The 15,294-nt window shown below is 42.5% G+C and overlaps 1 protein-coding gene across 3 annotated transcripts in view; it reads left to right on the forward strand.

Moving 5' to 3' along the window:
- Nucleotides 1-15,294, forward strand: part of FXN (frataxin) — a 110,422-nt gene that overhangs the window by 76,115 nt on the left and 19,013 nt on the right. The gene's annotated exons all lie outside the window — the stretch shown is intronic.

A 15,294-nucleotide genomic window follows, 5' to 3' on the forward strand; every position in this document is an offset into this window, starting at 1 on the left:
TTCATAGACTGTGACCTTTTCCATGTTACACCTACAAACTTAAATGTTTTTATTTGGATTTTATGTGATCTACCAACACTAAGGTGAAGTATTTGTGAAGTGTAAAGGAAATGATACATGATTTTCTAAATACTTTAAAAATAAAAGTCTGAAAATTGTGACGTGCGTTTCTATTCAGCTCCCCTGAGTCAATACTTTGTAGGGCCATATTTTGCTGCAATTACTGTTGCAAGGCTTTTGTATGTCTCTACCAGCCTTTCACATCTAGAGGCTGAAATTTTTGCCTATTCTTCTTTGCAAGCTATTTCTAGCTCAGTGGAATTGGATGGAGAGCATCTGTGAACAGCAATTTTAAAGTCTTGCCACAGATTCTCACTGGGATTTAGGTCTGGACTTTGAATGGGCCATTCAAACACATGAATATGCCTTGATGTAAACCGTTCTATTGTAGCTCTGGCAGTAAGTTTTTGTTCATTTTCCTGCTGGAAGGTGAACCTATGCCTCAGTCTCACGTTTTTTGCAGCCTCTAACAGGTTTACCTCCAGTATTGCCCTGTATTTAGCTTCAATCATCTTTCCATCAACTCTTCCCAGCTTCTTTGTCTCTGCTGAAGAAAAGCATCCCCACACAATGATGCTGCTACCACCATGTTTGACGGTCGGATGGTGTTTTCAGGGTGAAGTGCAGTTCATTGGTAGATTTCTGCCATGCTTAGCGTTTTGCATTTAGCCCAAAAAGTTCTATTTTTTTCTCATCTGACCAGAGCACCTTATTCCACATGCTGGCTATGTCCCCTACATGGCTTTTTGTAAACTGCAAACAGGACTTCATATGGCTTGCAAAGTTTATTTCTTCTTGCCACTCTTCAATAATGGCCAGATTTGTGGTGTATATAACTATTAGTTGTCCTGTAGACAGATTCTCTCACCTGAGCTGTGGATTTCTGCAGCTCCTCCAGAGCAACCACGGGCCTTTTGGCTTCTTCTTTAATTAGTGGTATCGTTGTTTGGGATGTCAGTTTAGATGGCCGACCCTATGTTTGTAGGTTTGCAGTTGTGCCCTACTCCAATCCATCATCCAAAAATAGAAGAACAGTGTTCCTTGAGATGTTCAGAGCTTGGGCCGTATTTTTTTATTACCTAACCCTGCTTTACTCTTCTCGATAACTTTATCCCTGACCTGTCTGGTGTGTTCCTTGGTTTTTGTGATACTGTTTTATCCCTATTGTTCTGAAACAAACCTCTGAGGCCTTCACAGAACAGCTGTAGTCATACTAATAATAAATTACACACAGGAGGACTCCATTTACTAATTTGTTGACCTCTGGAGGCAATTGGTCACTGAGGATTTTATTTATCTGTAACCGACTACAGGAGGCTGAATACAAATGCACGTCACAATTTTCAGATTCATATTTTTAAAATTAGAAAACCATGTATAATTTCCTTTACACTTTGCAAATACTTTCTACACTGCTCAAAAAAATAAAGGGAACACTCAAATAACACATCCTAGATCTGAATGAATGAAATATTCTCATTGAATACTTTGTTCTGTAGAAAGTTGAATGTGCTGACAACAAAATTACACAAAAATAATCAATGGAAATCAAATTTATTAACCAATGGAGGCTTGGATTTACAGTCACCCCCAAAATTAAATTAGAAAAACACACTACAGGCTGATCCAACTTTGATGTAATGTCCTTAAAACAAGTCTAAATGAGGCTCAGTATTGTGTGTGGCCTCCACGTGCCTGTATGACCTCCCTACAACGCCTGGGCATGCTCTTGATGAGGTTGCGGATGGTCTCCTGTGGGATCTCCTCCCAGACCTGGACTAAAGCATCCGCCAACTCCTGGACAGTCTGTGGTGCAACGTGATGTTGGTGGATGAAGCGAGACATGATGTCCCAGATGTGCTCAATCGGATTCAGGTCTGGGGAACGGGCGGGCCAGTCCATAGCTTCAATGCCTTCATCTTGCAGGAACTGCTGACACACTCCAGCCACATGAGGTCTGGCATTGTCCTGCATTAGGAGGAACCCAGGGCCAACCGCACCAGCATATGGTCTCACAAGGGGTCTGAGGATCTCATCTCGGTACCTACTGGCAGTCAGGCTACCTCTGGTGAGCACATGGAGGCCTGTGCTGCCCTCCAAAGAAATGCCACCCCACACCATTACTGACCCACTGCCAAACCGGTCATGCTGAAGGATGTTGCAGGCAGCAGATCGCTCTCCACGGCGTCTCCAGACTCTGTCACGTCTGTCACATGTGCTCAGTGTGAACCTGCTTTCATATGTGAAGAGCACAGGGTGCCAGTGGCGACTTTGCTAATCCTGGTGCTCTGTGGCAAATGCCAAGCGTCCTGCACGGTGTTGGGCTCATACCACCCTCATGGAGTCGGTTTCTAACAGTTTGTGCAGACACATGCACATTTGTTGCCTGCTGGAGGTCATTTTGCAGCTTTCTGGCAGTGCTCCTCCTGTCCCTCCTTGCACAAAGGCAGAGGTAGCGGTCCTGCTGCTGGGTTGTTGCCCTCCTACGGCCCCCTCCACGTCTCCTGGTGTACTGGCCTGTCTCCTGGTAGCGCCTCCAGCCTCTGGACACTATGCTGACAGACACAGCAAACCTTCTTGCCACAGCTCGCGTTGATGTGCCAGCCTGGATGAGCTGCACTACCTGTGCAACTTCTGTGGGTTGTAGAGTCCGTCTCATGCTACCACGAGTGTGAAAGCACAACCAACATTCAAAAGTGACCGAAACATCAGCCAGAAACCATTGGTACTGAGATGTGGTCTGTCGTCCCCACCTGCAGAACCACTCCTATTCCATTTGCACAACAGCATGTGAAATTGATTCACAATCAGTGTTGCTTCCTAAGTGGACAGTTTGATTTCACAGAAGTTTGATTTACTTGGAGTTATATTCTGTTGTTTAAGTGTTCCCTTTATTTTTGTGAGCAGTGTACTTTGCTGATGGGTATATCATATAAAATCCCAATGAAATATATTTAGGTTTGTGCGTGTAACATGAAAAAATGTGGAAAAGTTCACTGGGTATGAATATTTTTTTTCAAGGCATTGTAGAAGGTGTCCTCTGCTTAGCACATTTGTCATTAGAGGAGCCACACTGGAGAGCTGTAAGGTGTCACCAGCTCTCATTCTGGAAGACCAATGCCATCTTTGTATTACGTTACATTCATTTAAATGGCTGACATGTAGTAATAAATTTTTGTATAGAAGAGTGTATCTTACCAAGGCGACAACTGAGAGCCAGGCGGCCTTAGGCTATGTGCACACGATGCAGAAATGCTCAGGATTTTTTCCTGAGCGTTTCTGCATCTCCCTGGCAGAAAAAAAACGCATGTACATGCGTTTTCCTGCCAGGGACATGCGGAAATGAAGCGGTCCCACTGACATTTCCGCATGCAGATTGACAAGCGCTTCCCAAGCGATTAGCATCACTTGGAAAGTGCTTGTGACAACTAGGTCACACTATATAAATCCATGCAAACAGCATGGATTTATATAGTGTGACCCGAGAGAGTGGTAAAAATAAATGTACTGTATACTTACCCTCCGATGGCCCCCGGTGTCCCGCTCACTCCGTTCTCCCGGCTGCCGGCAACAGTGAATTGAAAGACCTGCCGACGTCAGCGTCACGTGACCCGTCACATGACTCTGACGTCAGCGCAGGTCCTTCAACTCACTGCAAAGTGCCGGGAACCAAGCAGGAGCTGTGCGCGGGCCGACAGAAGGTAAGTATATATTTATTTTTTATTTTATTCTTGTTTTTACAGCTTTTTAATGGTACCTGGGTGTGGAGGAGAGTCTCATCTTCTCCACACTCGGGTACCATCCGCACATTAGAACGCGCCAATAACGCAAGTACAAATGCAGTCTTGCGGTATTGGCGCGTTCTAATGCAAGTCAATGGCGGCGAAAATGCCGCGTTTCCGCAAAATTAATAGACATGCTGCGGATTTTTGAGCGCAGCATAAACGCTGCGGAAACATCCGCAGCATGGGCACAGCACATGCGGATTTCCATTGGAGAACATTGCTTCCCTTCTACCATGCGTTTTTAATACGCTTACGCGGCGTTTCCGCAGCTGCAAAAAACGCCGCGGAAACGCATTAAAAACGCATCGTGTGCACACAGCCTTAAAGAGTAACCGTTGTTTACTTTTATTACATAAACTAATAGTACACATGAAAATAGGAAGCTTTGTAAGATATCAGAGAAATCTGCTTCTGTTTTCGCCAGGACTGATCAATCATTCTCAAAATTCTGAATTGACAGCTAAAATCTGCATTCAGTGAAGACAGATTATTACCTTACTGAGATGGGAGATGGCAGTTCCGACTATAAGATGATATATAGAAGGGTAGATGGAGGGAGGAGTTATTTCTAGCTCCTCTATCCTCCTCCTTTCTAAATTGAATCTTATCCGTAGTTACTGATTACAGATTTTACCTGTGAATTGAAAATTTTGAGAATGTATGACCGGTCTAGAAGTGGAAAGAAGGAGACGCATTATAAAGTTTCTTATCTTCATTTGTACTATTGATTTATGAAATTAAAAATTAAAACGATGGTTACACTTTAAGGTTCGTTTAGGCTGTGTGCCCACGATGCGTTTTTTAAGCGTTTCCGCAGCGGCAAAAACGCTGCAGAAACGCTTAAAAAACGCATGGTAGAAGGCCTGCCATGTCCCCCAATGATAATCCGCATGTGCTGTGCAATTTCCGCTGCGGATTATCATTGCGGAAAAAAACACAGCACTACCAATTATTTTGCGGAAGTGCTGCGTTTTCACCGCCATTGACTTGCATTAGAACGCGCCAATTCCGCAAGACTACATCTGTACTTGCGTAATTGGCGCGTTCTAATGTGCGGATAGTACCCGGGTGTGGAGGACAGGAGACTCTCCTCCACACCCAGGTACCATTAAAAGCTGTAAAAAAAGAATAAAATAAAAAATAAAGATTATATTCACCTTCCGACAGCCCCCGGACTCCTTCCCTGTGCTTGCTGATAGATTGCGGGCAGATCTGTAGGACCTGCGGTGACGTCATGTGGCGGCAGGTCCTTCAGTACAGCGTACCGCGACCTGCCGGCAGCCAGCACAGGAGCGCAGCAAGTCTCGGGGGCCATCGGAGGGTAAGTATACATTTATTTTTTTATATTTTGACATTCTCTCGGGTCATGCTGTTTGCATGGATTTATATAGTGTGACCAAGTTGTCAAGCACTTTCCAAGTAATGCTAAAATCGCTTGGAAAGCGCTTGTCAACCCTCATGCGGAAATGCAAGTGAAGAACGCTTCACTTCCGCTTGTCCCTGGCAGGAAAACGCATGCACAATCCGCATGCGTTTTTTTCTGCCAGGGAGATGCCGAAACACTCAGGAAAAAATCCGGAGCATTTCTGCATCGTGGGCACATAGCCTTATACTGCAAGTTTGTCATGTTTTATGATAAGCTTGCAATCCACTTATCACCAGATGAATGAACAAAATGTTTGTTCGTTGGGTGAAATGATCTTTTATGCTGCAGAAAGACCATTTTTCTCCACAGCGCATCATCCTGTGTAAACTGTACATGAGCTGCTGAGAACAATGGTAGCCTGTGCACATTGAAAGGATCGATTACAGATCATTCAATGCGCATGGTTACCAATCGGCGGTCATTTAATGCTGCAAGTCGGGTGGTGTAAATCCACGCTTAAAAGCCATATTCTTCATTTTCTTCATGATCTATCTACATTTATAGGACATGAAAATGGATTATAAATGCAATAATTTAAAAATGATTTGTTTAAAAACCCATAAAATAACAGCATTTTTACAATGTCTGTCTTTTCACATACTGAAATTTTGATTATTTTTTATGCATTTTTTCCCCAAAGCCAGGATTGGATTTGTCTTCTCCTTATAGATTCTTACAGGGAAAATCTCCATTTTATAGCGATGCATGAAAGATCCATAGATTTCTGTGTGTGCTGTATTAGGAAAGTTTACAGATTTGAAATATAGTTGAATCCTAGATGAAACCCTGAGCCTGCATGTAAGGCCACAGTCACACGTTCAGTATTCGGTCAGTTTTTTACCTCAGTATCTGTAAGCCAAAATCAGGAGTGGAACAGTCAGAGGAAAAGTATAATAGAAATATGTGTACCACTTCTACTTTTTGATTGGCAGAATAACATAGTATGTTGTGTTATTTTAAGCATTTCGATGCGTCCAAAGCGCTACATCCTATCATGCAGGTAAATCCGTATGTGTTCATTGAACACATGGGGAGTTACCGTACCCTATACATTCTATTGTGGAAATTTCTGTTGCGGAGACTCGTAAAGCCGTGGCGTCAAATAGAAGCATAGTGGGCATGGGATTTCTAAATCCCATCCACTGTGCTTCTAATATACAACGCAGCGGTTTGCACGCAGCTTTAGGTGAGCTGCGTCCAAAACGCTGTTATTACAGATCGTGGGCACACAATCTGCCAAGAAAAAAATGTGAAGCCATAAACAGTCATAGTGATACTGCTTACAAGATGGGAGGGAGGATTAGTTTAGGGAAATCAATGCCCTGCTGGTCTAGTCCTTCTAGATTTGGGTAGCGTAAGTGAGGACAAAACTTGATTTTACAGTTATTACAGCGAAGAAGAAACTTATTACAATGTAGAAAATGGGGTGCAGTAGAGACATTGTGGAAGTTTAGGGGGATATGGCAGCTGACAGGTTCCCTTTGAGTTGTAGTAGGCACATTTTCAATAGATGGCGCTGCAGTTACACTTGTGTGAGGTTATGTTCAAGTTAGGATGTAGTTGCTTTATTCAGAGAGCAGAAAAGCTATATTTTTTTCATATTGCACATGTATATATCAATATGTAGCATTTGTTTTATAATACCTGTGTGTGCACATGTGCTTTTAGAAATGTAATGGCAAACTGCTAGTTATATAAAAGACGTTAGTTTACAGTAAAAAAAAAGGTTTAATGTCTGTAACTGTTCAGTTTTGTGAAGGGACACATAATACAGATATAAGTTAGTCAAAAAATTAAGAAAATACTTGTTCAAGTCAATTTATCTTCAGGAATATTAATCTGCCCAGCTAGGAAGCATAAGCGATTGTGAATCCATTTCATCTGCTTTAGTATAAAAGAAAGTGACAACAGGTGCACTGGGGAGACCACAGCAAGACGAGCCCCAAAACGGGAATGGTACTGCGGGTGGTGGTCACAGACAGTTACTCTCTCCTTATATTTCCTGACCAATGCTTCCCTGGTTTTGCATGTGAAGGAGTCTGGAGATGCCGTGGTGAACATTATGCTGTCTGCAACTTCATATAGCATGATCAGTTTGATGGTCTCCAGAGGCATATCTTTGTAGGGTTGCACAAACCTCCACATGATGCCTAACAGTAGTCAGGGTACTTTTGGCTATCAGGATGAAATCCTCAGAACCACTGTCAGACATTATACTGATCCAATGGGCCTTGAATCCTCCTGGTGCAGGACCATGCCCCATGTGGCCAGAGTGTGTAGCCAATTCCAGGATGACAAAGGCACTGTTGTGACTAGCCCTCATGTTCCGCAGACCTGTATCCATTTGAGAACCTCTGGAACATTGTGCATCAATGCATTTGACAACGCCTAGCATAGCTCCCAACTGTCCCTTATGCAGCGGGACTGTCCCAATCTTGTCAAATCTTTTGTCCCAGTTTCTATACTCGCCTCTCTTCTCTCCTACGTCTTCATCGCTCCATAGATTCTCTTCCTCGGGTGAGGTGGGAGGGCGGGTAGGGACTTCTCTTTGTTCAGTACATATATTAAATTATATATTCACTGCTTCCCCGTCCTGTGATCTGGTCTCCCCAGTACTCAAACTCGCGTCTCCATGTTCGCAAGCTGTTACTCTACCTAGGAGCCACAGCCCACAGTGATGTAGTAGATAGGAGAATTTGGTAATCTTGATCTCTAGGTTATAGGCAAGCAGCTGGGTGAGAAAGCATCAACTTTTGGCACATTTATTAGAAAATGGAAGAAACACAATTTGACTGTCAATCTACCTCAGTCTGGGGCTCCATACAGGATCTCGCTTTGTGGGGTAAGGATGATTCTGAGAAAGGTCAGGAATCAGCTCAGAACTACATGGGAGGACCTGTTCAATAACCTGAAGAGAGCTGGGACCACAGTCTCAAACATTACCGTTAGTAACTCACTACGCCGTCAAGAATTAAAATCCTGCATGGTACGCTAAGGTCCCCTTGCTCACGCGAGCGCATGTCCAGGCCTGTTTGAAGTTCGCCAGTGATCATCTGGATGATCCAGGGGAGGCATGGGAGAAAGTCACTTGCCGTCTTTGGAGAAGGAAGGATGACTACACAAGAACACTGTCCCAACCGTGAAGCATGCTGGGGGAAACATCATACTTTGGGGGTGATTTTCTGTAAAGGGATCAGGACGACTGCACCGTATTGAAGGGAGGATGAATTGGGTCATGTATTGCGATATTTCAGCAAACAACCTCCTTCCCTCAGTAAGAAGATGGGTCGTGGCTGGGTCGTCTAGCATGACAATGACCCAAAACACACAGCCAGGGCAACTAAGGAGTGGCTCCGTAAGAAGCATTTCAAGGTCCTGGAGTGGCCTAGCCAGTCTCCACACCTGAACCCAATAGAAAATCTTTGGAGGGAGCTAAAACTCAATTATGCCCAGCAATATCCTCGAAACTTGAAAGATCTGGAGGAGTGGGCCAAAATCCCTGCTGCAGTGTGTGCAAACTTGGTCAAGAACTACATGAAATGTCTGACCTCTGTAATTGCAAACAAAGGTTTCTGAACCAAATATTAAGTTCTGTTTTTCTATTGTATCAAATACTTATTTCATGCAATAAAATGCAAATTAATTATATAAATATCATACAATGTGATTTTCTGTTTTTTATTTTTAGATTCTCTCACTCACAGTTGAAGTGTACCTATGATAAAAATTACAGACCTCTCCATTCTTTGTAGGTGGGAAAACTTGCAAAATTGGCAGTATATCAAATACTTATATTCCCCACTGTATGTGGAAAAAAAATAGACGTCTGAATGAGCCCCTAGACTATGTTCACGCAGTTTCTTTATGTGGATTTTCCACCAAGAGAAATCTGTCTTGGAATCTTGAAGCCTTTTCTTTGCCACATGGTTTATGTATGGTCCTTTTTTCTTCTTGCTTCTAATTTATTGGCCTCAAGAATTGATATGTTGCTTTCTTTTACACACTGAAAAAAAGCACCATGATCGAGTTTTTCTATTGAAATCAGCTGGAACTAATATGAAAAAAATGTGGGACAATACCAATAACATCCCGCAGAAATATGAAAGGGAGATTCTAGAGACGGTGGGCTTTTTCAAGGAATTTTTTTCTGCTTGGTGCCTATTGCTTTATGCCTATATTAAACATGTTTTTTATTCGTAGTACTTTGGATTTAGACATTTTTTTTGTTCCTATAAAAGTAGTAAAAATAATAAGCAATTACAAAGGTCACAAACCCACATCTTTAACATTACAGACAGGCGCTTAAGCTACTGAGCCACAAACTCTAATGATATCATGAGGAGAATTCTGTGTACTTGATCTGTATTGCAGGCTCTGAGTCCACAGACAGATTATACTGATATAAATACACTGCTATGTACAATTTATGTATTTGTATTCTAGAGGGAGAATAAGAGATTTTTCATCCTGGTGTCTCTTAATGATTGACAGCTTTATGTGTATGAGTGTGCATACTTTGTGCAGCACCCTGAGGCCATTGATTAAGGGTTTTTTTCAGTAGTGGACAACTCCTTTTAACTTTATTCTGTGAGTCAGTACAATTATGGAGATACCAAATTTATATGGTTTTGTTTTTATTTCATTACTTTGTGTAATAAATATGTTGTCCTGGCTAGAGATCAGCAGTTTGATTCGTGATGCACTGTTCCAGCATCCAGTCCTCCATGACAGCCGGTTATGACATCGGACCTTAGTTAACGCCAGAGGCACCTAGGGTGGTGGGCTCAGAAAGGAAGACTAGATGCCATAAAGAGTACTTGATCCTGGTCCATAGCAGCATGAATCTGTTAAATGTTTAAATCAACTGAGCTGTTCAGGGCTTATTTTTTGTGGGACTGAAGTTTTATTTTTACCATATTATCATATATATCTTATTGTCGTAAATACAACTTTGATAACTTTTTATTCCAGTTCTTGGGAGGTGGAACAAACAAAAAAAAAGTCTTCATTTTTTACTTATTTATTTTTGTAACACCATTAACTATTCAATAAAATTAACCATCTAACTTTTTTTTCCCTACATGTCGATGCGATTAGGCTATGTTCACACATCATGGTTTTTTTTATGCAAATTTTCAGCTGCGTTTTGCAGCACCAGGATAGTCTGAGATTCCAGAAATCTCATGCACACATCATGGTTTGTTTTTTTCGTTCAGGATTTTGTGCTTTGCATGATTTTTTGCAAGAATAGAACATGTCACTTCTTTCAGCGTTTTTTGTGCCTAAACCAGAATGAGATTTTTTTTTTTCACTGAACTTTATGTACACGCATAACAGAGACAAAGGGACAGTGAAAAAAACGCTGAAAAAAAGCACCAAAAAAAAGCAAGAAAACAGCAACAAAAATCCTGAACAACCTCCTGGCAAGAAATCAGGTTTTGCTGCAGTAAAAAACATTGTGTGAACATAGCCTTACAGTTATTCTGTATTCATAAAAGTTTTTTGTTTGTACATTTTAGGACTTTTGCAGAGGAAAAAAAATCACTAATAATAAAAAAAAAGTTGTACATGGCTTTTTGGCATATTAGATCACTATTCCATTTTTTGAGATGAGGCGAGATAAATAATGCAAGTGTTTTACAATGAGAGTTGGTTCAGATGAGTGAGTCTTTTTTTTGTCTAATAATAAAAATCTGTTTTAACATGAAATGGTTTAGTTATTTATTTTTTTTAACCCCTTCACACCCGAGCTTGTTTTCACCTTCATGACCTGGCCAAATTTTTACAATTCTGACCACTGTCACTTTCTGAGGTAATAACTCTGGAACGCTTCAATGGATCCCACTGATTCTGAGATTCTTTTTTGTGACATATTGTACTTCATGATAGTGGTAAAATTTAATTGATATGGCTGACGTTTATTTGTGAAAAAATCGGAAATGTGGCAAAAATGTTGAATCTTCCGCAATTTTCAAACTTTAAATTTTCATGCCCTTACATTAAAGAGATATGTCACACAAAATCTAATATATAATTGTCTTATCCCGTCTGTCTGTCCAGGAAATCCCGCGTCGCTGATTGGTCCGGCCGCGGCCAATCAGCGACGCGGGATTTCAGAAAAAGATGGCGGCCGTTAGCGGCTCATCTGCCGCACGGAGGTCAGCTGCGATGCAGTCGGGAGATGAGCGGTGCTAGCTGTTCATCTCCCGGCTGCTCACAGCAGAAGTACCCTGACCTCGCTCTCCGGTCCTCCCTTCACACTTGCTGCAGCCGCCGACCAATCAGCAATATTGGCGCCAAATTTAAACATCTCTCTGCTGATTGGTCGCGCCCGCGACCAATCAGCGATATTGGCGCGAAATTTAAAACCCCGCTTCTCTGATTGGTCGTGCCCAGCCGGCTGCGACCAATCAGCGACTGCCGCAGCCCCGCCGCGAATTGGCGCCGGATTTGAAACACGCAGGCCACCGTCAGGAAATTAGCGGCGACGCAGCCAGGATATGACCGGTGCGAGACGGTCATCTCCCGGCTGCTCGCAGCAGAAGTACCCCGACCGGCGGCCTCGCTCCCCGGTCCTCCCTTCACACTTGCCGTCGGGAGATCAGCGGCACTAGCCGCTGATCTCCCGACGGTAGCCGCATGGAGGTCAGCGGCGATGCAGCGGAATTGTCCCGCACAGGCAGCGCCACTCCCCGTCCTCACTAACACGGTTCGCTGATTGGTCGCGGCCGGGACCAATCAGCGATATTGGCGCCAAATTTAAACACGCTCTCTGGCCAATTGGCGCCGGATTTAAAATAAGTACGCCACCGTCGGGAGATAGGGCTGACTCCGCCCATGTGGTCATGTGACTCACCAACTGCCCATAGCTTACTGAATATGTTTTGTCAGTCACAGTGTGTGATGTACTTCTGCACGTTTACTGTACGCGTTCTGCCAGTAACAGCGCGCTGAACAGATACTTCTTTACGCTTCCTGTCTTCCAATGGGTCGTAAGCGAAAATACGCCACTGAGGATGACAGAAAAGCAGCACAAGCAGCAAGAAAACTACAACATCGAGAGCAACAGACACCACAACATACTGCCGCCAGACAAGGCCAGGATGCGGAATCTCACAGAAAACGTCGGGAACGGGAGACACCACAACACACTGCCGCCAGACAAGTCCAGAATGCGGAATCTCACAGAAAACGTCGGGAACAGGAGACACCACAACACACTGCCGCCAGACAAGCCCAGGATGCGGAATCTCACAGAAAACGTCGGGAACAGGAGACACCTCAATACACTGCCGCCAGACAAGCCCACGATGCGGAATCTCACAGACAACGTCGGGAACGGGTGACACCGCAACACACTGCCGCTAGGCAGGAACACGATGCGGAATCCCATAGACAATGTCGGGTGAATGAATCTCCAGAATCCAGGTCAAACAGAGAACAACACAATCGCCAAATTTATCAAAAACGAATGCTCTACCAACTAAGGCAAACCCAGCAGAATATTCAACAACTTGCACGTTACGTAACAGACTATGAAACAATAATTATTCAACACTACTGTGGGAATATGAATGTACTGTAGTTTGTTCTAAATGCGACTCTCTGAATTTCATTGAGGAAAAACCATCTAACAATCAGTTTACTCAATGCTGCCAAAAAGGAAAAGTTATGCTACCGAGACGTCACTACTCAGATCTGTTTGAGCAGTTGATGAAAGGAACACATGAACACAGTAGAAATTTTATGGAAAATATCAGAAGTATCAACAGTTCTCATGCGTTTGCTTTATTTGGTGCCAACATGGCACCGCCCCCTGGATTCGGACCATATTGTTTTAAAATTCATGGCCAGATCTACCACCGCACTGGAACACTTCACCCAGAAATAGGACAGCCACCAAAATTTGCACAATTATACATCTTTGATCCAAATGAGGCTACAGAACGAAGGATGAATCTGAAAGAAAATGAAAAGTGTAATGCTGAACTGATGAACCCAATTGCTGTACATTTACAAACAATCAGCCCATTTGCTGCCGCATATCGCATGCTAAAAGACGTTGAAGCTGAGGAGGAACAGAGGGCTATACAAAATGGGATGGAAATGCCTTCTATTATCATGGCCATTAAACAAGAACGTAAACAAGATCCCCGATGTTACAACAAACCACGTGTAAGTGAGGTCGCAGTTGTTTTTCAAAACTATGACGGAGAGCCTCCTTTTCAAAGGGATATATTAGTCCATCTTAAGCCAGACCAAAACAACCCTTTTGTTCCTAAAACACAACTAATTAGCATTTTGCACAGCAACCTTGATGCTCTTCTGTATCCTCTATTCTTCCAAGCGGTGATCAAGGGTGGCATGAAAACCTACACCAGCAAGGAACTTCAAGAAGAATTACACAACTGCAGTACTACAGTTTTCTTCTGTCTGTCCGAAATTACTTCAATCCTATTTTAAACGGTGGGAAACTGACACAACAGTACTTAGTCGACGCATACGTTAAAATTGAAGCTAATCGGCTCAATTTCATACGAATGAACCAAAAACAACTTAAAGTTGAAGACTACTGCGTTCTTCAAGAACATTTGCAAAAACAATCAATTCAAAAGGGAATTCCAATTGGAAAAACAGTAATTCTCCCGTCGTTGTTTGAAGGTAGCCCCCACAACATGCAACAGCGTTATCAAGATGCAATGGCAATAGTAACAAAGTATGGAAGACCTGACATTTTTGTAACAATGACCTGTAATCCTAAATGGCCGGAAATTACCGAAAATCTAGAACCCTGGCAGCAAGTTGAACACAGGCCGGACTTAGTTGCATGCGTATTTCGACTAAAACTCAGCAGCCTTTTTAAAGACATCAAAAATGGGCTTTTTGGAACAGTCGTAGCAGTGGTACATGTCATAGAGTTTCAGAAACGAGGTCTTCCTCCTGCGCATATACTAATTATCTTAGACACGGATTCTAAGTTTCGCACGGAGGAAGAAATTGACAACATAGTGTGGGCTGAAATTCCTAACCAAGAAAAGTATCCTGAATTGTATAATATTGTAATCTGTAATATGGTTCATGGCCCATGCGGTGTAGAAAATCCAAAAAGTCCATGCATGCAAAACGAAAAGTGTACAAAAGGGTTTCCAAAGCAGTTGAAACAGCACACTGTTAAAGATTTGGATGGCTACCCATCCTACCGGCGACAACTCATTGATAACATTATACACCACAAAAAAATTATAAATAACTCATGGATAGTTCCATACAACCCGTACTTATTAAAACGCTACAACTGTCACATCAACTTTGAAATCTGCGCTTCAATAAAAAGTGTAAAATATCTTTTCAAGTACATCTACAAGGGGCATGACAAAGCTAACGTTGAAATATAACAGAAAACAGTCAATCACGATGAATCATCAAGTTTTATTGACTCAAGATATCTGAGTGCTCCAGAAGCTGCTTGGATGATATTTGCGTTTCCAATGCATTCACAGTCCCATGCCATTATAAGTTTAGCTATTCATTTACCAAATCAACAGCAGCTTTATTTCTTTGAAAATGCTCAAGTCGAAGATGTCTCAAAAACTTTAAGCACGACGTCAACATTAATGGAATGGTTTTTGCTGAACCAACGTGACAAAAACGCAAGGTAGTATTTGTATCGAGAGATTCCAGAGTATTATGTTTGGAATAAAACTTGGAATCCAAGACAATGAGGACTTAGCAGAATAATTGGACGCATGTATACTGTTTGTGTCAAGGATCAAGAAAGATATTGCCTTCGGCTGTTACTACTGCATGTCAAAGGAGCTAGAAGTTACGACGATTTGAAAACCGTTAACGGAGTATTGCACGATACATTTAAAGCTGCAGCTTTGGCTTTAGGACTTCTATTGGATGATACTGTGTGGACACTTACTTTAGAAGACGCAGTTACCCTACATATGCCTAAGAAACTTCGTGAATTGTTTGCCTACATTTGTGTATTTGGACCGCCTACAAATCCGGCTCAACTTT

Source organism: Phyllobates terribilis, unplaced genomic scaffold, assembly GCF_046119375.1.
Source record: "Phyllobates terribilis strain yellow unplaced genomic scaffold, ASM4611937v1 Scaffold_1__5_contigs__length_1240528914, whole genome shotgun sequence".
Classification (NCBI taxonomy): Eukaryota; Metazoa; Chordata; class Amphibia; order Anura; family Dendrobatidae; genus Phyllobates; species Phyllobates terribilis.